Raw genomic sequence first — 25,441 nt, 5'->3', positions numbered from 1 at the left:
AGTTTCTCAGTGACAATAAAAATACAACTTTAAAGAAAAGAAAATATATACTCCACTGTATTCTAAAAGGGAAAAATTTAAATATGAGGATTATCAAGAAGTTACCACAAGAAGACTTGTTCTCCAGAAGCCTCAAAAGCAGAGAAAGTCAATTTATTGTATGTTGTCATTCACTTCTATATGGGACATTCACTTCAGTGTTGGACTTGGTGATCCTTGTGAGTCTCTTCCAACCAGAATACTTTCTGATTCTGTCATTTCTTTCAAGAAGGACCAGTAATAATGTTTTTAAATGAAAAGTGCTTTGTCTAACATCCACTACAGAGAGATCATGCAAATCTACTAAACCTTTGGTTCACAGGAGCTAGATAATTTATAGCTGAGTCAGCCTGATCTTTTGAAAAAGAGATACATCCTCTGACACACAGTGAAGTATTTATCACTGGTTTCATGTTCTAAACATCTTTTAAGTTTGGCTGTAAATACCTATTCTATACTGTAGAGATTAAATAAGTAGATAAATGTATTAATTTTTATATATTGTAAACAAGAATGGTAAGTCCATTGCTTTCTCTAAAGATATTTCCAAAGGAAATTATTTCAAGTGCCTGAAAATACCACCCAGTAAGCATAAGATATGAATAATCAAAGACGACCCTCAGCACTGCAGAAGCAGTGTTATCACTCTATTCATGAGGCTGGAAAACAACATTCAGTTTAAAAATCCACTGCAAATTCAATAAGGTGTCCCACAAATCCATTAGAATATTAACTGTAGCCCTTTCAGACAGTCTACCTGTGCATAAGGTCCAGGCCTGTACCAACATTTCTGCTTGCAATTTCAATTGACGTTTCTTGTTCTCAGTGTTTCCTTCTAGAGAACCTTGTCACATAATCTTTTTTCCCCTCTGGCTGATGTGCTTTTAACTAAATGGGTTCTTTGTGGTCTTCAGCAAGATTTCATTTTCATTGGTTTCAATATGCCAGCCCCTTCAAAATGTACTGATGTTCATACTTCCCCTGTCAGACATCCCCAAGTGAATGGCTCCTCAGACGGACAAGCTGCAAAGACAGAACTGCTGAACACAGAATCTACTGCCTGGAAGGAGATATTTTAAGACTCTGCAAATTTACTGTGCCATCAATCCAGGTTTTAATACAGTCTCAATATTCTTTAACACCTGTTTCAGCAAATCTTCAAACCCAGGGTACAGGATAGTTTTCAGGGAGCCAGAGATGGTCTATCAGTCACAGCCACCTGGATAAGGACTACAACCTGAAAAAGAAAATGTGTTATCTATACTAGCCACAAAACCAGCAGTCAAAGAGTCAGGGAAAAACAAAAAATAGAAAAAAAAAACCCAAACCAAAACAAAAACAATTAGGACAACCAGGACAGCTGAAAAGCAGGACTGATTTGTACTCTGGCAAAAGTGGAAGGGCTGGAAGCATATCCCTTCCACTTGAAAGGTGGTATTTGCATGCTGGGATCATCAGACATGATTAAAACAAGGGAAATTATCTCCAGACCTTCATTTGATCTCCAGACCAAGTCTGGAGATCATCCTCAGGGTGCCCCAAAGACATTTAATTTTTGCAACTTTGTGTTCCTCAAGTTCAAGCCAAAATGGAATTAAGATTCAAAGCAAGGGTTAAGCATTCAGAACTAAGAACTAGGAACTCTTTGGACTGGGCTTAGTAAGAGAATTTATCCCTAGGCTGGTCATTAAATTAAGGAAACTCTTTATTCTGACATCTAAAAAAAGGAAGATATTTAATAAAACCATCCAGTTCTCCTGGATGAGAAATGGGGCACCAGTTTTAAGTGGTGGCTAGAAGAGGAGAAAAGTAAACCAATAACAGTTTTTAGTCTAATTGAAATCCAGAAATGAGAACTATTTTTTTGTTCTATAAAACTTTAAAAACTGCTCTAAACAATAATAAAATTCTCCTAAATATAAGCATCCTAAATGAGCTACATAATGTTCCATGCCATAATCACCACTGCAACAAGAAATTGTTCAAATCACTCTTGAGCCAGATTTGTCAGTCATGCTGCTCTGTGTTCTGTGCAATTAATATTAAACCTTCCAAGACAGCTCTGAGTTCTGAAGTTCTGAGCGCTTCTGTCAATGTAGAAATGCAAAACAATATTAGAGTGTAATATAGAGCATGCATGGGAAGGATAGAAGGAAATGGGGATGGGGGGAGTAGAAAAAACAAGAGTAGGAAATCTACAGCCAAACAGAGGCCAGGAACAGTAAGATAATTAGGATTGTTTTTTACAAGATTGCAACAGCTTGAATTGTTCCTCCCATTTTATGTTTAATTACAGTTTTTATTGCACTCATAAGAAATTCAGTTGCTGAAATAATCTAAGGAGCTAAGAACAAACCATTTCTCCTCCATTCTCAGAATCTTTCAGCTCAGCCATTACATACCCTCTTGCTGTAAAACAAAGAGGGAACAAAGCACTATTGCAGTCTTGTTTATGTTAGATTCTTAGATGTCATTATTATTCTCAATCCTCATGGAAATCCCAGGATAAGAGATGAATGAAGGAGACACAGGGGTATAAAGATTATAGAAATTTTTTTCTCTGCATCTTGCTGTATCTCTCCATTGCAAAATTATCACTTACTTCAATAAAACACACATCAGGTGATAATGAATGTATAAAGACAGTGCAGAGGGAAGAATCACGACTCCAATACATACGAAACATCAGTTTCCTACATATGCTCAAATTGTACACCGTATGCTGTAGCATCTGAAGAGACATTAACTCAATGGAAGTGCAGGGAAGGGAGAAAGGAATAACTACAATGCCATTCCCAAACAGTATTCCAATCTGCTCAATACTGGTTATCATCAAGCCTTAAAGCACAACTCCAGCACAAGACAAAACTGCAGGTACTCGATACCTGTGACCAGATCAAGAATTGTCAGTACACTGCCAAGCAGGGTTTGTGTGGGAACAAACAGGAGGCCATTGAGCAGGCTGCATGCACCTGTCACACAGTATTTTTATGCTTTTATCTACAGCCCTGGCCCATGTGGACAGTCGTACTGAAATCAATAAAATTTATATCAATAAAAGTTAGTAGACTGGGCCAGTCATAGCCCAGTGGCAGGAAAACTGATTACAAAAGTAGTCACTTGCATTCAGGCTGTGAAAACAAGACTTTTCTTTCAGGAATTCTGGGGATTCAGTTGGAAAAGGGGAAAATGAACTCTCCTTTAGACTGAATGTTGAAACTCAGCTTGAAAGAAAAACACATACACTAATACACTACAACTTACAGAGAATTTAATTTCTTGTGATTTACTTGATTCTTATCTGCTGCTGTCTTCTCCATAACATTCCCCCCTAGTCTCAGATTTTCCCCAAAAGTGAATAATAAAGCTACTTCTGTAGAGAAAAATGTCAATGAAACACTCAGGGTAGCTGAAGAATACAGGAGGATTTTTACCTACAATAACTCCACAAGAAACTGTACTATCTAAAGAGACAAATATTCCAATTTAGCCTGATTTAGATTCAGCTTTTACCAGAATTCAGCTCAAGAGAAATGTCTCCAATGCTATACACTTAAAAATAAAAACAAAAACAAAACAAAACCAACAAAAAAACACCAGAAAAAAATAAAAAGGAGCCCAAGAAAATAAATAAACAAGGCATTTTTCACTATGACTGAGGAAATAGAGCAAAATTTGTAAGTGAAACAAAAAACCCTGAAGTTCAGTGAAAAATCACTGTTCATCATAATACCATTATTAGTATAGTGCAGAAGAGAACATTATGAAAGAATGCTCAGTTCTTCCTTCTTCCTTCCCACTGAAGGAGGGAACTATCCAAAGTTTTCTAACAAGCTTAGCATCATCTGGGCAGTTTGGGAAATAAGAAAAAAGAAAACACTTCTAGGTTCTATGATTACTTCATTTGTCTTTGACCATCAAAAATGGGTACATTCCAGGAGAAATACCTCAGTAAATAATATTTAGGCATGAAAAGAGAAGTTGATCAAGCAGGCCTTCTCAACATATTCAGCAGAACTCAATTTCAACTGTCCCCTGGAACATAAGTAGAAGCCTTTTGGTGAGAACTAAGGCTTGCCATATGCTTGAGGCTTGACTTTTTACCTTTTAAAGGTCTAGGCAACTGACTGAGATGATTAAGAAAGGGGCAGAAAACCTGGTTACTCTTTAGAGAATTTTCAGAGCACTCTAAGTAATGGTCAGCTTCAGACTGAAGACAATCTCAAAGAATGTTTGGAAGAGTGAAAAAGAGAAAGAAAATTATTGCCTGCCCCTACCTAATGGCATCAGCACTTCCAGTCCTTGGCATTCGTCTCTCTACATTTTTCACTTTCCCATAGTGTCTGCAGACACCATGAAATAATGGAGTTTACAAACCAGAAATCTCATCCATAATACCACCTGGCTGTGGGGTTAGTTCATATTTACAATAGCATTGTATTTTAAAACCCTTATCTATCAGAGGCTGTCGAAGCAAATTGGGGAACAAACATTAAAGAGAAAGAAAATTCAAGTGGTGCTGAGAAAAACATTCCTGAGTCTGAAGAAGAAAGCATAACTAATGGGTATATAAATTGGAGACGTCACAGCAAGTCGAGTGCAGCCATTTAGAGAGTTGCATTGTCTGTGCTGTGCAGTCTGGTGACAAAATCAGAGTGGTCCTCTGGGCATAAAATCTTCCACTGCCTATGCGATAATACCTCTGATCTTCTCGATGATCATTTCAGGTTTTATCTCCTCTCAGTACATTTTATTAATCTTGGATTTCTGGAAGAAATGGAGCAGAAGGCAGGATACAGCCTCATACTGAGTAAGGCAATGACACGTTTAATCAGCTGTACAACAAAACACGGAGCGTGACTGCGGCAGCCAGCTCCACTGAAGGGGAAAGCAAGCATCCCTCCATGCCTCACAACACCTGTATCTTGGGGCATGGCATCAATCAGATATAAATCTGATTCAAGGAATTTTCATCAACGAACAGAAGAATACCAAGGTTCACTTTGTCAGCATTATATTTAGTCTTGCCTATGAAGACATTAAGTATGAGATACCATTTTCAGTTTACTCTGTTATACCACTAAACTTAGAGCCTGTTTAAATCTTGCTCACAATCATTTGTGTATGCAGGTCTTCAATATGTATGCAGGGCCCGTCAATAACCATCAAGAAGTCGCCATCTCTATCTGTCTCATGTCTCTTATCATTTATAATGGCAGCTTATTAAAATATCTTTCAAAATACACTTATAAAAGATTAAGTGATAACTTATCCAGCTCTTAGTATATTCATGAGTAAGATAGAAGAAAATGCCAAATTCTTTTTGATTCTGTTTAGTCTTTGCATTTGACTTACAGATACAGATTTTTCTTGGTAACTTGCCAATCAATTTCATTTTCTCAGACACCAGTAGAATCTGTTAACAGTTGAACTCTTGCTCATGTACTTAAACCTTCTGCAATGTCATAATATCCAAACTCTTCTTAGATGAAATACCATTATCTTTTATGTCCCATAAGAATTTTCAAAATCAATAATTAATAAATAATATTAAGATTATGAGAAACCAACTACTCAGTATGCATTAACGTTGTACAGATCTAAATTCCTTTAATTGCTTTAAACTGGGAAGAAGATGGAATACAAACTCTATAAATATCTGGAAGGATTTTTCAAAGGGCTTTCATTTGTACTAACACAGAGTTACTGATGAATTAGTCAGCAAGGGACACACTAGTTTCAGAGAGCCCAATGAAAAGTTAATTTTCTGATAACTCCTAGGCTGCATTAACTTAATGAGTCACAGCTTTCCCCCCACTTCCTTTAGCTTCTCAAAACAGGTCTGGAGCAAAACACTCTCCTTGCCCTAAAGTGGATGTCTGGAGGTCCTGCCTTTTACTTACCAGAAGGAGTTCCTACACATCTTTAAAACCTGGGGGGAAAAAACCAACAAGTAAAGAACAGTCCCCCCTCCAAAAAAAAAGCCAAAACAAAAACAAATTTAAAAAAAATCAACCAAAACCCACCATAGTTCAGTGAACATAGCTATAAAGCAAGACTATTGCTTTTCTCTCTGCCTGAGACTCACCTCCAACAGGATGCTGAAGGTAGCAGAGGTCTGAGTGAAATCTAATAAACCATCAGCCAACATCAACCTTGTCTTTGTGCCATGGTGACACTTGACTAGATACAGCAGTGAGTGGGGAAAGGTGGTGTTCTGAAATTCACTCAGTCTTGTCCATTCCACTTTTCCTATGACAGAGATGATTGCTTTTCATCAGCCTCCAAAACCGTATTCCTGATGGGCATGATACAAAGTTATGGCAACTAAACCAAGGAACAGTCTCTGTGTATGCATTTTCAGTAAGGATTGAACAAAGCTGTTGCAGTGAGGAATAAAAATTAATTTGCTACAGAATCATTTGCATTCAGTACTTTCAGGATGAAGAGAAGAATGGGGGAGCATGTCTTGACAAGAGGGTGTCAACACATCCCATTCCTGCTGCTGTTCTTAACCGAGTCTCACACGTATGTCAGAAGTCTGCCCTAAACAAGGAAATGAAACTCTGGGAGAAAACTGGTGGTTGAATTTCCCCTTTTTTAGTATGAGAAGTGTATTTTTTACAGTTGATACAATCAAAAGAGCATTTGAGTTGCTGAGAAAAAGTGGGGCATTCTGCACTGGTAACGCACTGAAAAAGAAGGGCAGTTTGAGATTAGTGGTTCATTGTGCCACCCAGATAACTTTGGGTATAACACAGTATAGTTTGTTGGGTTTCTGGTGACTTTTGTGATAAAGCATCTCATCTTCATGAGGGAATATAAGAAGTTGTCCTTGTCACACATGTCCTTGTAGCTAGGAGCAATAAAGAAGAGACACTGAGCAGGAAGTAGCACTTTCTTCTTCTTAGGAGGAGGGTGTTATTTGTACCAGATGTCCTTGAACATTTGGGGTATGCAATTCAGTAACAGAGGGAATTTTGCTATCCAATTTGTTGCTGATTACTGTAAAAATGGTTTCTCTAATTTAGCCAAAGAAAATGTCTGTATTAGAAAGCTAGAAAGCTGGAGATAAATTGTTTGGCTTCTTGTGGCATGAGACTTATAAATGAAGGGGGAGGATTTGGAGGAAGATGAAAATAATAAGAAATACAGTCTGAAAGAAGGATTTTCTCTTTCTCAAAAAAAAAAAAAAACAGAAAAAACTCCACCAACAAATCCAACTTAATATAATTAGACAAACAAGACAAAAAAACAGATACAACAACAACCAAGAAAAAAAAATGCAGAAGAGAAGCCCAGGCTCTGTAACTGAATTCAGTTATGTCAATTTTAACATTAATTTACTAACAAATGAGCAATCATGCTAGAGCACTGTTGAAGTAGGTTTTGTAGAGGATTAATTCTTTTTGTTTATATTAGATTTTCCACTAATTATTTAAAATAAAAAAAATTATTTTAACCAGCAGTCTTTTTTAATGAACACTTAAATTAACCCTGGGTGCTCTGCAAGTACTGAAGTCCTTGTAAAAGATATTCTTCACTCCAACACTGGATTCCCACTCATGGGAGCCATAAGGTTTTAATTAGTCACCCACTTTTGAAACATCATGCCTCCTATCTTGTCTCCTTCAATATCCTGACAGGACAATGGGCAAGAAGGGATAACAACTGCTCCCACTTTGACCCTGCTTCCCTCAGCACCACCAGTTTCTTCCTTCCAGCTTATAAGGGAGGAACATGAGAAGTCTTATTATAAGACGTGAAGTTTGAAAGCTGTAATTATTGCATTTCAATAAAAGCCACTTCTGCTGATTTTCTGGGCAAAGCAACATTGAAAAAAATAGTGAGAACTCTTGAAGCAACTCCTGCAGCCTCTCAGGAGGCTGCAAAGAAGTTTGTTATCTCTTCTTTGACAAGATCATACTGTACTGGTACAGTTTTTCAGTACTGGAAAACAACTTCCAAACAACTGAGCTTCAAACCTGAAAAAAATCTGAACAATTTAAACTACTATTAGGAACTCCAGTAAATGACCAGCACAAAACAAAATTGCTTTTTTCATCAAAACCCTGCCAGATGTACACCCTGTCCTGTAAGCCTACCCTAGGGGCAAAGCCCTATCTGGCTAATCCTGCAGAATCAGATAAGATAATAGAAAAGTTAGGCATGGTCTGTCCTTTGGAACAACAGCATTGCTGTGAAAACTTCCATTGGTCACACTTGAAGAAATGTAGCTAAATCTGTGGGGGTTACATATGTGCCAGGTAGAGTATGATTGTATTACTCATGATTAAAATAATCCATCTGACATTCAATGTAGGGACTGAGTTTAGACTGCTGGTGCTCAAAAAGTTTCCATGCACCTAGTTTTCACCCAATGAAGACTGTGCCTGCAAATTTTAAAGCATAAGAGCAGTCTGGTTCTCTTCACATATCTCGGTTGGATTAGTTCTTCAGTTTTAAAGAAATGTGCAAATTCTTGGCAAAATCAATTCTTAATTTCTTCTCTCAAGTTGTATTGGCTGCCTAAGTGAGAAGAAAAGGAAAACAAAATAAAAGGCTCCAAAAATTTGCACTAGAAAGAAACAACTTATTTTCCTTTAGGCGATGAGTTGAAGTCCAGCCTGAATCAACACATAGAATATCATAAAACTTTAGGTTGATATTGAGTGGGATAGGCACAAAAGCAGTGGGAGCTCTTTTTCTGCTTCTTTGCTCATCAAAAAAATGAAAGCCAGGATTTGACTCATGGACAAAGAGAAAGCTTCAGGCAGTCAACAGTTTTCCTGACTGCTGCCTCCTTGGCCACAGATGGGCAATTACAGGTGTGTTCTCCCAGCTTTACAGTGCTGACCACACACCTCTCAGGGCAGCACATGCAGCAAGGGTTTGTATCTGTCCAAGCACATAAACCTTTGGGGTTGATTCTTTGCAACCTGTAGGTCAGCCCCACTGGTAAAAGACAAGGGGAAACTGACAGCTATAGACTAGGTAAAGCAGCTGAGTGAAACTGGAGAATTTTTCCAGGAGGCAAATGACCTCCCCAAAGCATCCCTAAATCACTCTTTCTGGAAGCTCTGGGATGGCTGCATTTTCCCTCCTCTGCCCTATCCCAGGCTGCTTCTCTAGCCATAATGGAATCACTGTGACGGTTTTCCAACAGTATAAAAATTACATTTAAAAAATGTAATAAAGTAAAAAGAAGTCTCTTTTCTCTAATAGCATTAAAGATTTGTTTCCAGGCAGACTGCAGGTGTCAAGCAGCAGCAGATTTAAAAAACTTGTAATATCTTCGTGCACCACGGCTTCCAGGGAACAAAGTCTTCCCTCCAGATGACAGCAATACCAGTCCAGTGTCACATGCTTCTTTCTGCTTGATCAAACCTCGTGACATTTATAGAACCAAACAGAAATACCTGAGCAGCTCAAGGAAAGACACATCCTTTATGTTAGTAGAAGCCAATTAGAAACTCTGGGAACTGCTGTCTGCAAAAAAAAATAACAGACTACCAAAACATGCAATAAGAGAAATAGTCTTGCCCATGACAGCACATCATCTGGATACTCCTGCAGGCAGGAGCAACAGAGGAATAACGCATACAACAGCAATGAGGATTCAAGACATCAGAATAAGATGTGGATAACCAAATGGAAACACAGAAACAGGTGTAGAATGGCTGAAAGTTTTCCCTTCGACCTCTCTGGTTCTCTTCATTTTCTCTGCACATTTGTGGAGAGGCAAGACAAGGCCCACAAAAAAGGAAAAGGCTACATCAGTATGAATTGATGAGTGTGAGCTGCCCTACTAGGAGAAATAAGGACATTTTTCTATTTTTGCCATGCCTGTTTTGACCTTCACAAACATAATCTTCCTGGAATCCCTGATATAATAAAGGAATTGTCACCTGACAGAAGTGTCAGTTGATAGGACAAAGTTACTGTCTGACCAAAGACTGATGAGAAAGTGACTGTCACTTCACAGGCAAGAGATTGTTAGGGTTTTATTCAGTACTTCACAAATGAGCCCTGCTACTCTCTGGGGCTCATTTAATTATCAGAAAATGTAGTCCTATGCATGTGCATACAAAATCATATAACATCCATATTTAGCCTATTTGGAAATTTTCTATTACAGAGAATTATAAGGAGCACAGCAAGTTCGCAGCTACTTGTCCTGGTTATGTGCACATGTCAAAACTTGTCCATTTTTTCTAGTGTCATTTGGAAAAGAACTGCAGACCCTTGCTCCCACCTGTGTTTTTAGACTTGGCAGGTACCTCAATGCTCTCTCTGGGCTCCAGCTCAGTGCCTCTTTGCTGGCAGTGTGTAATCACTCTGCGCAGCTGTTTTTTCCCCACTGTTTGTCAGTACATGCACTCTGGGCTTCCTGCTGCCATCTGGCAATCAGTGTGAGATCACAGCTCCTGCTCCCATGAGGAAGGAACCACAAGACAAGGTCACAGATAAAACAATATCAGAATACACAAACCTTTGTGTAGCTGCCCCTCATGTTGTGTTGGCATTCCTGTAACCCAGTTTTTACCTTTTTGTAGCAATTCAATCAATGATTTTGCTACAGTAGATAAGCATGAAATGAATTTTTCAGAGTTGTTTATCAATACCACGAAGCCATCCAGCTCAGAAAGTCTTGTAGGTCCTAACACAAGTCAGTTCATTTGTATTTATCTTTCTCAGGTGATTTTATCTTACTTCAAAACAGAATTGCATAGAATATTTTCTTTTTTTCAGAAATTATATTGCTGGTGTCTTCCTACCGCTTCTTTAGAGTCTAACAAGTATATTTCTGCTCTGGTTTCTTCAAGTATTTGGAAGACATTACATCTCTTTTAGCATTTCTACTACAACCCATTTCTTATATACCTCACATATTTTGTACAGAGTTACAAGATCACTGAGTTTGGATGGAATTCCTGGACATTGTTTTGCATAGATAGATAGGGATACTATAGGAATAACAACAAAACTGGCAAACTGATGTACAAAGGAGAGATTTTGGTACCCTTAACTTGCAGCAATATGACATAATCACTAGGGTGAAGGGACAGCTCAGTGTCATTTACGTTGTCTGGACCTGACAAGGTCAAGAGGCAATCAAGCCACCAAAAGGCTGGGCTGAGCTGGGCTGACAATTGTGTACAAAAATGTGTTTTAGAAACAAAACTTCTCATCTAGCCTTTCATGTACTGCATCTTCAATTATCTTTAATCAAAGATAGAAAAACAAAAACCCAATAATAAACCAAATAACTTTTTTCTCATTGGTTCAAGACAGCTATTTTCTTGCTTTAAATGTGACAGCAATAGCCCAATATACTCATGCAATTGCTACAGAATTGCAGAAAACAGTGAAGTCTTTCTTTGTCCTGTGCAGTACATTCAGAATTTCTCACAATATACAGTACTCTTTCCTAAGAAAAAATTTTCACATAGTAATTTTCAATGAAACTCTGTACAACTCATTCCTTAAATAAAATTGATCTGTCAACTTTTTATCGAGTGTAATGGAAAATTCAGATGAGAAACCCAAACCTCTTTAAACATGTCAAGCATCTTCTCCCCTAAAAGTAGAGTAGTCATGGAATCTATTAATATACTGCATGGCTGAAATACTTTCTTGGTTGAATGGAGTTTTTCTTAATAGTTTGTGGTCACATTCAGTTTCTAGTTCACTGTTCTTCCAGGGATATCAGACCCTTCATCAAAGTAAACATGTGCAGTTCAGACACTCTTTGGAATATCTATCTTTCTCTGTACTCTTTATTAGTGCTTCCTTATAAAAAAACTACATAAATTAGTCTCTATAATTTTGTGAAGGCATATACTCACTCTCAGAGTTGCAAAGATCTCCTCTGAATTTTTTTTTTAAAGGGCTGACTCAAAATTAACTGGGTCAAGATTGTATAACCAAAGCCACACGTAAGATGCAACCTGAGTAGCCCCTTTGAACAGTGAAGACATTCAGAGTCTTGAATATGGTACTGATTTCTTCACTAGAAATTGCATATGTCAAAACTGGAAAGAAACCAGCCAGCATCTGGATTTGTTTCTCTGAATGAACTGCAGTACTGAGTCTGCTCTTTCTGTGTATATTTAATTCTGGTTCTGCAACATTATTATCCACACAGACACATCACTGGTGTGATAAGAGCTATGATTAAAAACAGAAATCTGGGAAAAGAAGTGGGAGAATTTTTTTGCTAGCTAATGTTATTATATGTTTTCATCACTACCACAGAATTTGTCCTATAAATCACGTAAGATGACGAAGCCAGAACTCCCTGCAGCCAAGACCTGGCAACAGGAATTTACACAAGCCCTCAAGAGTAATGAGGGTCAATTTACTTTCTATTTCCCTGGGAAAATAACCAAAATTCATCACATATATATTTTATCATGTTTAACATATTTTACTGCAAGACAGAATCTTTGTAAATATATTTTTCTCTTCACAGTATTCTGCTAAATTTAACTTTGACCTTAATCAAACCTGAGGCTGGAGTTGAAGAAAAGGCACAGCATTTTATCACACATGATCAAGTGTGTGCGCAATTGTGTTTGGTGCTTAGCCACTAGGGACAGATGTCAGGAGTACCTTAACATGGCTTTCATCACAGGGTTGAAGCAGGTAGAAGGATTGTCTTGGTGGGAAGAGCAGTTTTGAAAACTAGGTCAAAGGAGGAAAGAGAAATAGGAGTGAAAAAACCAGAAAATAAATATGTTTAAAGACTGACAGTGTTGAGCCCTATAGCAACATTAAGCAACAAATACGCAGAAAAAAACCCTTTTAGTTACCAGTGTTATTTTCTCTCAGGCCAAAATGTAACAGTCCTCACATACACAAAAGCATTTAGCTGTCTGAAATTATTTTCACCTCAAGGGATGCTGACAGCTCAGATAAGGTACATTTGAGGTCCCCTATAGGGCTCACTATCTTATCTTTCATTGAAAACCAGAATTTGCCACAACGGCACTGTACCTGAGTTGCTAGTACTCAGATAACCTATTTAGATAATAAGCAACATTCAACAGTCACTTTTTTGGAAAACAAACTTATTTTTTGTATCCCACCACAGGCTCTTTTCTACCTACCATTACTCCAGAGCTATTTTATGTTCCTCTAGAGGAACCACTTGTTGGAACCAAGAGATTATGCAAAAGTTTATTTACATAGAAGAACATAGAGGGAGTATTGCCATTGTAATCACTGAGGAAACCTTGAGAGCTTTCAACACAGTTCTCCCCAGATGACTTAAACGATTTCCCTCTCCCCTGATTTTTTTTTTATAGTCATACAGTTTGGTAATCCTGATTCACTGAGTTTTTTCAGAGACAGGGTTTTCTTTCAGATTTGGCAGCTTTTACAAGGCCACATAATACAAAAGGAGAAGAGCAAAGTGCCTGGCTGACCATCCAGCCTTCACCTGGACTTGCAGAGATGCCTTTGCTACAGATGCAGAAATGTGGGCCCTTCCCTCCCTCTATGTGCAGCATAAACATAGGGCAAACTAAAATGAAAACAATTATGCTTTAGTATATGCAATGTAATGAGTGCCCAAATACAGCATATATGGACTGTCTTCTAACAGTTTTGTGTTATTACTGTATTGCTTTGTTTTCCCTAAGTGAACAGGCAGTTACTCAGCAAATAAAAAATATTGCCTTGTGTTAGGGAATTTAATTCCCCAAAAAAGCACGGAACACGCGATTCCCCATTTAATTTCAGAATATGAAACAATTAAGAAATCCAAAGAACAAATCTAGGGAAGACGGGAATGTAAATCTTCATTTTCATTACTTTTAGAAAAAATTAGAAAAAATTAATATAAAATAAACATAAGCAACTGCGCTATGCCAGATTTTGCTGAAGAAAAATGAAAGATGGAGTTAGTCATATTCACTGGCAACACTGTCTTAAGAAAACTACAAGCCAGAAGTAACTTCTTCAAAAGTGTTTTTTCTGTACAGTGAATAATTATCCATCAATCTCCTTCAGATATTTTCTGTGATGGTGCTGGCTTGCTACCCTCACATATTTTATGGAATAGTTGGGGAATAAAAAAGCCAAACCAGAACACACCCACACACACTTCCCAAAAATCCCCCAAACCCAACCAAACAAAAAACCTCCAAACCCGACCATTTATTCAAAAATGCTTATCATTTCTGAATAAATTTATCTCTAAACCAGAGATATGTCTGCATTAGTTACCTTCTGTGAACAAGGAACACACCTGTTAACTTCATGCATGCGAGTGTATATGAAGGACCAAGAGCCAATCACCAATTAAAATTGCAGTGCTGGTAGCTACAAAACTACAGATGTAAGCATTAATTTGATCTGCTTACTGATATGAAACCCATTTTTACTTAACCATGAGCACAGAAATATTGATTCTCTGTTCATGAGTTATGCTTTCACTGTGAAATCTGAAGCCATAGTTGTCTGGCTGGAACAAATTAAGATGTTAAATAGCTTCAGCAGTTCTGTGTCTAGACAAATGAAAGAGCAGGCTATTACGAGGTGGGAATGGTATCCACATTTTAATCCTTATGTTAGAGTAATTTTGTAATATATTTTTCACACCTAAGTTTCCCAAGCTGCCAAATATTCCTCATAATAAAACTCATTAAAATAATTTCCAAAAAGAGTTAAATAAAAATTATTCAGTGGTAATAAATGTCTCTGCTTTAGTTGTATGACTGGGAGATAAGCATTAACATTAGCTCTTAATCCAAGAAATTAGCAACAACCAAAAATTAGGGAAAATATATAATGGCCAAAAATCAAAATATTCTGTTTGGTTTAACATTACAAAATGTGAATTATCTGCAATGTCTCTTTAAAAATTAGATTTAGAATATATGAAAATTGATTGTTCATTATTCACTGATTTTATTCTGATCTGAAGTGTGGGGTGTTTGGGAGGAGAAATTAAAATGAACAAGTTTCTGCCAACACAATGGAAACAGAACTGGGAAACAGAGACTGTACCCCACTAGTGGTTCCAGACAACCTAAAAAATGAGCGGGCCATAGTGAGAATGTTATGATCATATAAATTGTCAAATCAGAAGTCAGACAGTAGCAAACCCATTTCCTCCTGTGCAACACGTAAATGGCCATTTCTTGACAGCAATGCCTGACAACCTACTTAGGTGGACAGCAGACTGAAGGTTGTGTGGACACAGAAGCCAGAACTGTACTCTTGCTCTAGGTAGAAGCCCTTGCATGTCAGCAAAACAGGATTAAAATATGATGCCAAGACAAAATTCCAGGTTTTATTTTATTTTTTTGTTTTTGTTTGGGGTTTTGTTATGATTTTTATGTGAGGATTTTGTTGCTCTGTGATTTTTTTTTATTCAGAAGAAACAATCACATACCTATTTAAAAAATTAAACATGCAGTCTTTGTAGCAATTAACCTCATTCTTCAGATGCAGAAAGCAAAATAAATAAATAAAATAATTGAAAAAAAACCCCATGTCTGTACATACTCTATCATTATTGCCAGAAAAGCTGAATTGCCTTCAGGCCAGTACTGAGTGGGCTTCAGCAGCTACAAAAAGCAGTGTGTGGCCATCAGAAACAGGAGACCGGGAAAAGAATTTCACTAGCCTTTCCATGTCTTTTTCTAAAAGAACAAAACTGAGCTTTGTGCTAATAGCTGAGTCATGTGCTAATGTACTCCTACACTGATGGCCCATAAAGGAGCATCCTCTGGATAACCAATGCACACAAATAACAATTCTTCTAGGACCCTGAAGAAAATTCCTTTTATGGTCCCTGAAAGCCATGGGAAATATTCCTTCTACTGGGTAATTTCCAGGAACTTCAGCCCTCTATTCCTCAGCTTCTGGATTGTGTTGTGATGTAGTATCATGACCAAAAGATTCCAATCCAATGCTATTTCAGGACAGACCCCATCACTAGTGATTTTACTGGTGACAAGTTTCTGTCTTTACTTTAAAACAAAACAGAATCTCAGAGTAGCACATACAGAGGTTTTTTAACTCAGTAACCTTCACAATTAGGCAACCTTCTCCCCCTTCTCAAGAGAGGAGGAAGCAATGAAAAATTAACATGTTCTGTTGCAGTTGTGCTCTTAGAAGTCAGTGTCTATCCCACATTCTGCCCCAGCAAACAAAATAACAGAAAACATTTAACAAATCTGATAGTCACAGAAATTATGGAAGATAAAATGTTTGCAACTAAGCAGGAGTGTCAAGGTATCTGCCGTTCTGATTGCCAGCAGCAAGGTAACCTTTAATTGATCTCTTAAATTAATTTTCTTGTAAATATTATTTTCTTCCTGAATGATCCAAAAAATTCACACTGTAGTTCCTCATCCAAACAAAAACAAAGAAAAAAAAAGTAAATACACTATTTCTTAGGTAGTATTACCCTTTGATTTTTGCAAACATTCCTTTAAGTAACAATCATTTAAATCCTCCTCAAACCCAGTTATGTTAAAATTATTCTTCACAGATAAATTATAAATAAATTATAAATAAAATTATTAAATTATAAATAAAATTATTCTTCACAGATTATTGCTTTTTTTTCCTCTCTCTTTTCATGGTTTGTAAAATCATGCTGCCAGATCCAACAAGTTGACACCCCTGTCTGCAGCCACAAGCAAGAGCTTGATTTTCATTTAGCTCTTCACCAGAAAAAGAGACAGACCACTCAAGGTTAGAACAGAAGTGCAAAAGACCCGAGTAAGGCTACATAATAAAAGCTTCATACAATTTATAGTCTACCAGCTTACAAAAGGAAGTCTTATGATCTGGAAGTCACAGGCAGGAGAGCACAATGCACTGCAACAAGGGAAATTGCTATTTGCAGCCTCAATCCATTTTGGAGCACATGCCCCCATTAAATGTCCTACAAGACATTTAATCTCCCTCCTTGCTTACCTGAAGTCCTGACAATCTTGCTAATCTCCAGGAATGGAATGCGGTTAGCAGCCAACAGGTCTCTGTTTCCATGCCCTGAAAATCATGTTATTTTTAACAAGACATACGTAGAAAGCAGCCCAGGGTGATGAAAAGAACAAGGTTGCTCTGTTTATTTGAAGTTGTTTTTTGGCCCCTTTGTTTTCCCTGCTCTTTTCCATTAATTAGAAAGGCCCTGAAATTATAAGATAACTGGGAAAAAAATTAATCTATAGTATTTCTCTTTGGATTTGAGAACCAGAGGCCAGCTGAGTATCACTCATGTTTCTACAGTGAATCCATACTTACAGAGCAGGAATTTAAGTTCCATATGCTTGGCTAATTTTTATCCAAACTTGCATTAGGACAGAAAAATAAGAAGAAGATAAAAGAAAAATGAACAGAATAAAGGTGTTCATTCTCAAGATGGAAACAATCGTGTTCCATCTTCTTATCTGCATGTCATTTTAAAATCTGCATAACAAAGGTTTTCCTGCTGAGAATATTTTGCTCCTCAAGGAATTGTAAGGTTTCTTTTCATACTCCCTATGCTACAGAGGCTACCATAGAGAGACAGTTCATATTTTGATGGAGAAGCACATTTATAGAGTCACAAAAAGCCCAAAAAGGTGTGTCAAGGGCTCAATACCACAGCAACCTGGAAGCTCCTGGCCAGCACAGGGTTCCTTAGAGATCATACATAGACAAAAAAAAGTTATAGCCATTTTATATAATTACTCTGAACTGAAGTTGGGACAGAATCTGAGGCTCTGTCACTGGGATTTTGTGATGGCAGCTTTGTTATTCCTATAAGCAAAAACCCATGCATCACTAAAGATACCCCACCAAATGCAAAATAAAGAAATTATTTAACAGCAGCACTGAAATAAAGTGTCAGAAAGTTTTTGAAGTTTATTTATGTTCATGCATCATACAGGGAAAAAAAATAAAAAACCCAACACCTACTCTCTGCATACTAAAATATTGATGAAATAATCAGCAGCATCCAGTAATAAAACTTAACTATTCAGTCTTTTGCTGCACTAGTATGTTAGTGGGAACTGCAATATTGATATTTGTGATGCTATTGTAACTCCAAATTTTGGACTTTATTCTCTTCCACAGAGCAGTAAGAGTCCAGGGCACAGTTCTCAAGGCTAGATGCAGTGTTCAGAACTTCTGTCAACTTCTTGTGTGACATTGTGCTGATTGATTTGTCTCTCTAGGTTTTCTTTATATATCAGAGTCATTATTCTTTACCCTTGCCATTTATTGTTTATATATCACCTCATTTCATAAAAACTGATCATCACTGCAACAGGAAGTTTAAAAATGTTTCTAAAAATGCTCTTTCCTAAAGTCTAGGGAATGCTACTTATTACAAGACTACAGCATCTAAAACAGCCACAAAAGATCACTCAAGAAATTTGCAAGTGTGCTGTGATCTGAAGCAACCAAGGCAATGCAACTTAACATCTACAAGAGGAACTCCAAGAAAAAATACCTTAATTGAAGGAAAAGGTACATTAGCTCAGGCTTAGCACTACACAAACATAGATCTGAGTTAGCCTGAAGTACATACTGTGGAGCATTCCTCTTGACCTACCCCAGGCTCTCATCTGTCCCTGATGTCCCACTTGTCCCACTTTTCCCATTTAGTCATACCTTGCTCTGAATAGGATGCAGCCTGGAGCCAGCAGGGCAGGATGTCTGCTGAGTTGTCCCAGTTTTCTGTTAGATCATTGCCTCCTGGGAGAGACTGGAATGTTAATGGTTAATGGCTCAAAACAGTTGGCCAGGTTTGCACCACCCCCCACAACTGAAGGAAAATTTTTGGATGAGCGGTGGTGGAACCTCTGATCCTCATAAGACAGAGGGGGTGCCCATGTAAACCTCAACTATCCTGACCCACCAAACTTTGTGTTTTGTGGGCTTTCCCCCCCCACCCCCAATGCATCAAGGCTGTGACCATCCCTTTGACCAACAGACAACTAAATGGCAACAATCAAATCTCCTTGATGGTGGTGACATCTTCCTACTCTTACCCTTTCTTTATCTGTCTTTCTTTTCCCTTGCACATTTTCTTAATGTTTACGCTTTTATATTGCTATATTTCTGTGGATAATCTTAACCAAAACAGCTACCCACTGGCTTTCCATTGCTACCAAATTGTTCTGAAATAAATTCTGCATGTCTATATATTTATAAACACTCATCAGTCAGGGCTGTTTCTCTCTAATCTGCCCCAAGGGATGTATTAGCAAGAACCTGAATTTCCCTCACCATTGGGGCAGTCTACTGACTTTTCTGGCCAGCAGTGAATACAACAGTCTTCATCACAAAGGAAAAGCTGGCAGAAAGCCCCAGTCTAGACTGACACATATTTAAAGTTGTGTATGACTAAGAGCAAAGTCATTAAGCAAATACTGTGTTCAATCTCAAATAGCTCTAAAAGACAGTCTCAAAACATAATTTAGACTGAAAGGGACCTTCAGGGGCTACCTAGTGTAATACCTAGTTCAAAGTTAGACTGCTGTTCAAAGATCTGACTGCTCAGCACCTTGCCCAGGGTCATGAACACTTCCAGCAACAGAGATTTCCTCACAACTTCTGAAACTGGTGTTTGATCAATTCCACCATGAAAAAGTTTTTCCTCTCACTCAGTCAGAAATTCCCATGCTCCAGCTGATGCACAGTGACTCCTGTCCTTCCACTGGGTACCTCCAAGATGAGTCTCACTTCCTCTCAGCAGTGTCCTGCAAGAAGACAGTTGTAGACAGTAACAAGACCTCTCTTCATCCTCACTTCTCCAGGCTACAGTTCCTTCAGACTCATTCAAATGGCATGTGTCAGCGCCATGAAAGTCTTCAAAGAATCACAGAACTGCTTGGTTTGGAGGGGACCTCAAAGATAATCTGGTTCAAATTGCCCTGTCAGGGGCAGGGCCACCTTCCACAAGGCCAGGTTGCTCAAAGCCTCATCCAACCTTGGCCATTCCTTCCTGTCCTATCACTACGTGCTCTTGTAAATCATTCCTCTCCAGCTTTCTTGTAGGTTCCCTTCAGTACTGGGAGGCTGTCATTATGTCACTTTGAAGTCTTCCATTCTCCAGGCTGAACATTCTCTTAGCCTTCCTCATAGGAGAGGTGTCTCATCCCTCTAATCACCTCGACAGCTCTTCAGCCATTATGAGCCATCTGCGGTACGGTTCACTTTTCTGTGTATTCAGCCTGTCAGTGCTTTTTAAAATTCTGTTACTCCTACTCCAAGCTCAGAGGGAGAAGTCTCCAGGAGGTGAGACTCAAAATGTCATAAGGTGCTAAAAACAGCTGTCAATAACTTCAATATTTTCTCTTCTATTAAAAAAAAAACCCAACAAATAAACCCAGTTTTTCCTAAAGAGGATTAATTGTTTCAGTGTAGACATTTGATGTTTTTTCTAAATGAAAATTAGCATGACAGAAATTTGCCTTTCTGGCCTGTGAGAGAAATGGAATATTCCCAAATATAGCTGATTTTTTCCCCTTGATCAATCCACCTTGAAAGATGTTCTACGTTACTTACCATTGGCAACGAGTGCATGGTGGCATAGAATATTGGCATGTTTGTCACAGATACTTCTCTTCACCCATGGATCCATGCCCAGTTTTAAATTGTCCAGCATCCTGATTACAAGGGTATCAAGTCCCCTGATCAAGGTGATTCTACTATGCAGTTTAATCATTTAAAGCTGGGCTTGCTTCCATGGCTTCCATAGTTAGTTCCCGTAAGTCCTGTGACAGTGCCAGAAACATATATCAGGGGATAAGGTCTGGATACAAAACCATTTTCACAGGGGCATTTCTTAAACCACTATTTCACATTTTATTGCTAATGCCACATACTGAATTAGCCACAATTAACCCTGAAACCCCCTCTCCAAGCATGTACAGAAAGTTATCTATTCTCCTTAATTCATTAAGCACTAATGAATTAATTTATCTATGTTTCCCTCTGATCTCACCAAGGTGATAAATGAACACCTTCTCAGATGCCTACTTATCTTCTGATCCACTCTTTGCCCAAACAAATGTTAAGATCTCCACCTCTTTCTTGCAAATATGGAGTCTCCCATATCCCACTCTGTTCTCCTGCACTCTTTCAAGACCCATCCCACAGCTCAAATCTGAACTATGTTTCTAGGTAGAAAGGAAAAGGGCAAAACCCAGCAGCACTGTTTCACCAAGCAGTGTCTCAAAGGAGGTTGGTTGGAAATAACTGTCCTTTGGCTAAGAAATACCTGCCGGGAGAAAAGAGAAAGAAAAGTTGTAGTAGCATGCCATGGAAAAAGACATTTTCTCCTATTCAGTACAGGATAATTTGTCAACCTTCTCTCACCCTAGGATAAGGGTTAGAAAATGCCATTAAGATCAACACAGGTTTTGTGTAACAAGATAATAAAACAAAATTCCTACCTGGATCCTCATCCAGCACTGATGCATATGGTTTGTCAGTACAGATGCTCTAGAATGCATTGACAGCCTTACAGAATCTTCAGGATCACTATATGTCCTCCTCTGACTGCAGGGTTTGCAGTATTTCTGTGGGAAATCTCACTCCAAACTGCATATCTGCGAGGGTCAGGTGAACCCAACAGTTGTTCTGCAGGCATTTGCCCATCCACATCACAACATCTGTCCTGTTTGAACATAAATGACTGGGAGCCACAGCAATACAGGTTAAGGATGGATGTGTGTTCGAGTCCACTCTGAATGAGGACATAAAAGCAGTTTCTGATCTACTTGTGTACATTTATTTGTAACTTTAGCTGCGATGGGATAGCCCTGAGCGGAACGCTTGTGCCGAGTAATGCACTATCAATAAACGCATGTGCAGAGGCCAATCTACACCTGAAAGGAGGATGACAAGGTTTCTGCAGTTGGTGCAGCTGTGTCTTTGCAGCAGTGATGGATTCAAAAGAAAAAAAACATCTGTAGTAATTCCAGACTTACTGCTGCTGTGCATGGAGCTCAGACATTTCCAGGAGCATCCCTTAATACTGCCCAGCAGCTGTTGCCTTTGTTCCTCGTGCTTTCTGAGCATGTTATCCCCCTGAGCAGACAAGAAGCAGAAGCAGGTGCACCGCTGTCAGTTCTGGTGCCAGCACCCGAAGCAGAGGATTCCCAGAGGGTGTATTTGCTGTTCTCTCTTTCCTCAGGCAGGGCGATGGGGTCACGGCCTCCCGCACCAACGCCGTGGCACTGCTATAACTGCTGGGGGAAAAAAGAGGATTGGAACAGGGGCCTTGCTTTTCAGTTCCATTTCTCCTTCTGAACCATGTGAAAAATGAAGTGTGGCACTGCAATGTCAGTTTCCTGCATATAATCTGGATGCTGATTTTTAAAGTAATATTTTTAAAGTAGAAACCATGGAAATTGCCCACAGCTCTGAGACAGCATTCAGAAAAGCCAAGCCTTTTGTTTTCTCTAGGCAGCTGACTCACAGACTCTCACACTACTTCTCTGCATTTTTGAGCAAACTCCTGGGTTTAGGAATTCCTCATCTCTGCTTGCAGTTGCCCTTTCTCTTGCAGTCTCTTTCCTACGCAATGACAATTTTTAATCCATCAACTATAGTCCTAGAAAAAGAGAAACTGTTGACTTGGCATTTCCTGCAGGTAAAAGCAGTCAGAATGAAGCTGTAAATGTGGGGTTGAGGGAACAGCGCTAGCACTAACTATAGCATAAAGAAACATTAAGCAGGAGAGAAGAAAGAATAAGATCAACTGTAGTCCCAGTTCCACTTCCTGAAGTTCTTGATGGTACTACCATCACAAGTGGCAACAGAAGGGACATCAAAATACATCTCCTGAGGTCATACACCAGGCAGCAGTCAATACTGGTACTAACAAAGCCAAGATTCCTATGGAATCTGAATTTTTACCCCTGAATTTCCTTATGTGTAAAAAGCAAAAGGCCCAGTCAATGCTTTCTCCATGGCTGGAGATTTTTAAATGCTGACTATGTGTGGCTTCTGCTCTTCAAATGCCATATTAGGGTCAGGACCACAACTTCTTTATTGGGTCTATTGGTCGCTTCTCTATCCACGTACCTATCTGCTGGGTTTCTACTCCAGCCCCATACAAATACAGCTGGCTTCAAATCTTTTCTACAGATTCAAGACAAGTGTAACAAGTAAAATATGTCTGCATTAATTTGTTTACTCAGGAAACCAGCGTCAACACATTAAAAGGAAAAAGTTCTCTGTGAAGACTGCTGACACTCCTACCGTTAATTAATGCTCACTAAGTTTCACAAAATCCCTTTCAGACAGTTCTATATATGAATTTTGCAAGTGGGAAACTGTGGCAGCAAAAGTCTTCCTAATGCAAGATAATACTATTTACTGTCATAAATAAAAGGTGGAAATTACTTGCTCCAAAACTGTTGTAAAAGAAGTATCACTGTTTTGTTAACACTCCCCAAGGCTACAAAATTCCAACTTCTGTGAAGGAACATTAAAGTCACCACTATTCAGAGTCACTTGGCATTTTCAATCACCTGGAAGATTTTATCCTGATTTTTATAATCTTCCATTAGATCTCAGGAGCAAAAGAAGACAGACAATAACTGAATTTACAGAAGAAAATAGTCTGAAACTGTTTTCAGAGGTGATGTTTCACTCCTATAACAAGGTCATCTAGAAAAGTGCTTCCTAATGCCAGTATACTATCTAGAGCTTTGAGTTCTCTGTAGATTTGACTGACTCCCATAAAATAAAATTTAATATTTAAAGTTGTCTCCTCCCACAATCTTCCTCTTAGTTTTTCTTTCATTGTAAAACTCAAAGGGTTTCCTGGCAGCATACACTGTACCATATATTCAATATTACAGTCTTTAAGTTAAACAATTTCATATTACTTAACTGTGTAGAGCTTGTACCAAGCAGAAACACTCTTCAGAGTAATACAGCAGCATGCTCCATGCTCCTGGTCTCAGAAAGATTTCCTTATGTTTGTCATCAGCCATGAAAGCAAACACTATCAGTGAGTAATATAGAACACACAAGGAATGCAGCCTGCATTTACAGACACATATGCCCGTGCAAAATACTGTGTTCAAGAAGTCATTCAGCAGGCCAGTCATATCTAAGATGACAGAGGAAATAAAAAACAGAATTTGTTTGATTGAAAATATGAAATAATTTTACGGTATTGTAAAACATTGCCTTTTGTTCCACACTAACTGTGCTGGGCTGAATTTTTTACTGAAGAAAATACCTTTTAAAAGAGACAGCTTAAAGCTTTGCTTCTGAGCTCCCCATAGTGCAATGCATTTATTCACTCAAGTGCTGCAGGCCAAATGCCTTGCCCAGTTCCAAAGGAATTCAGTGGGAGCTTTGGTTTACATGATACAGACAATCAGCTGATCACATAATTTGCAACAACAGCGTGGCCTGCAGGCCTTTCCTGTACCAGTGAACAAGGCAGCCATCAAACCTGCTGAACGGGCAAGCATCCAACAGGCTTCAAACTGGGCAGAACCCCAAGGGCAGCGGCAGCAGCAGCATCCCTCTCCTGCATTGCACAGTGGCTGGAATGGAGCAGAAAAACCCTTCCACACCAAACCTGTGAATCCCCTGGGACACCTTTAGAGCAAGCAAATAAGCAGATACACCTACTCTAGCATTTCCACTGAAGTTGTAGGCACAGAGAAAGGAGATAACAGAAGCTAGCCAGCTGCATTTCTGGTGTGTGATGGGAAGATGTCAGGTGGGGAAGAGGAGAGCAATCTGACAGCACCATGTGCACAATTCAATTCACTCTGTTTCTGCCTCCAGCACCACTAATATCAGACAGAGAAGATAAAACAGCTGTCCTAACATGTCATCCCAGCCATCTCCAGAATCAGCCAAATCATGCTCTGGGCTTCCTCACAGCCTCTTGTTTCCCTGTGACCATTTTTCTCTTGACTCACAGTCCTACAAGCTACCTCACCTTTCTTCATTCTCTGGCAAGGGCAAGGGAGACCGATAGTTTCCTTTAGGAAAGTCTGTATAGCTTCTATTATAAAGTCTGTATATGTTAATATTAGTTAAGATGAGGTCAGAGGGAGATGTTTTACACGTGGAGCAAGAAGCTGTGGCAGTGCTCTGTGAGCTCTCATCCTTGGGCAAGGGCATTGCACAGGTGCAGAGCAGCAGCTGCAGAACATCCTCTGCCCTAACAGCATCAAACAATGCAAGAGGAGAGAGTTTACCACTGGTCCTGTCCACTGAGGCGTGTAAGACAGAGACAGATTGGGAGGAGGCAGGAGGAAAAGAAAACAGAGATCTCTTATCTCTGGTGTCATGTGTGCTTTCTACTTACCATTCATGTCAACAGCTGTATCTGCTTTGATGTGCTTTTCCAAAAGAAGGCTCTGCTAGAGCTACTCTGACAGCTTGCTCGTTTCATCATAGCTGCCAA

Source organism: Fringilla coelebs, assembly GCF_963513975.1.
Source record: "Fringilla coelebs genome assembly, chromosome: 3".
In the NCBI taxonomy this organism is placed as follows: Eukaryota; Metazoa; Chordata; class Aves; order Passeriformes; family Fringillidae; genus Fringilla; species Fringilla coelebs.
This window is presented reverse-complemented; position numbering follows the sequence as displayed.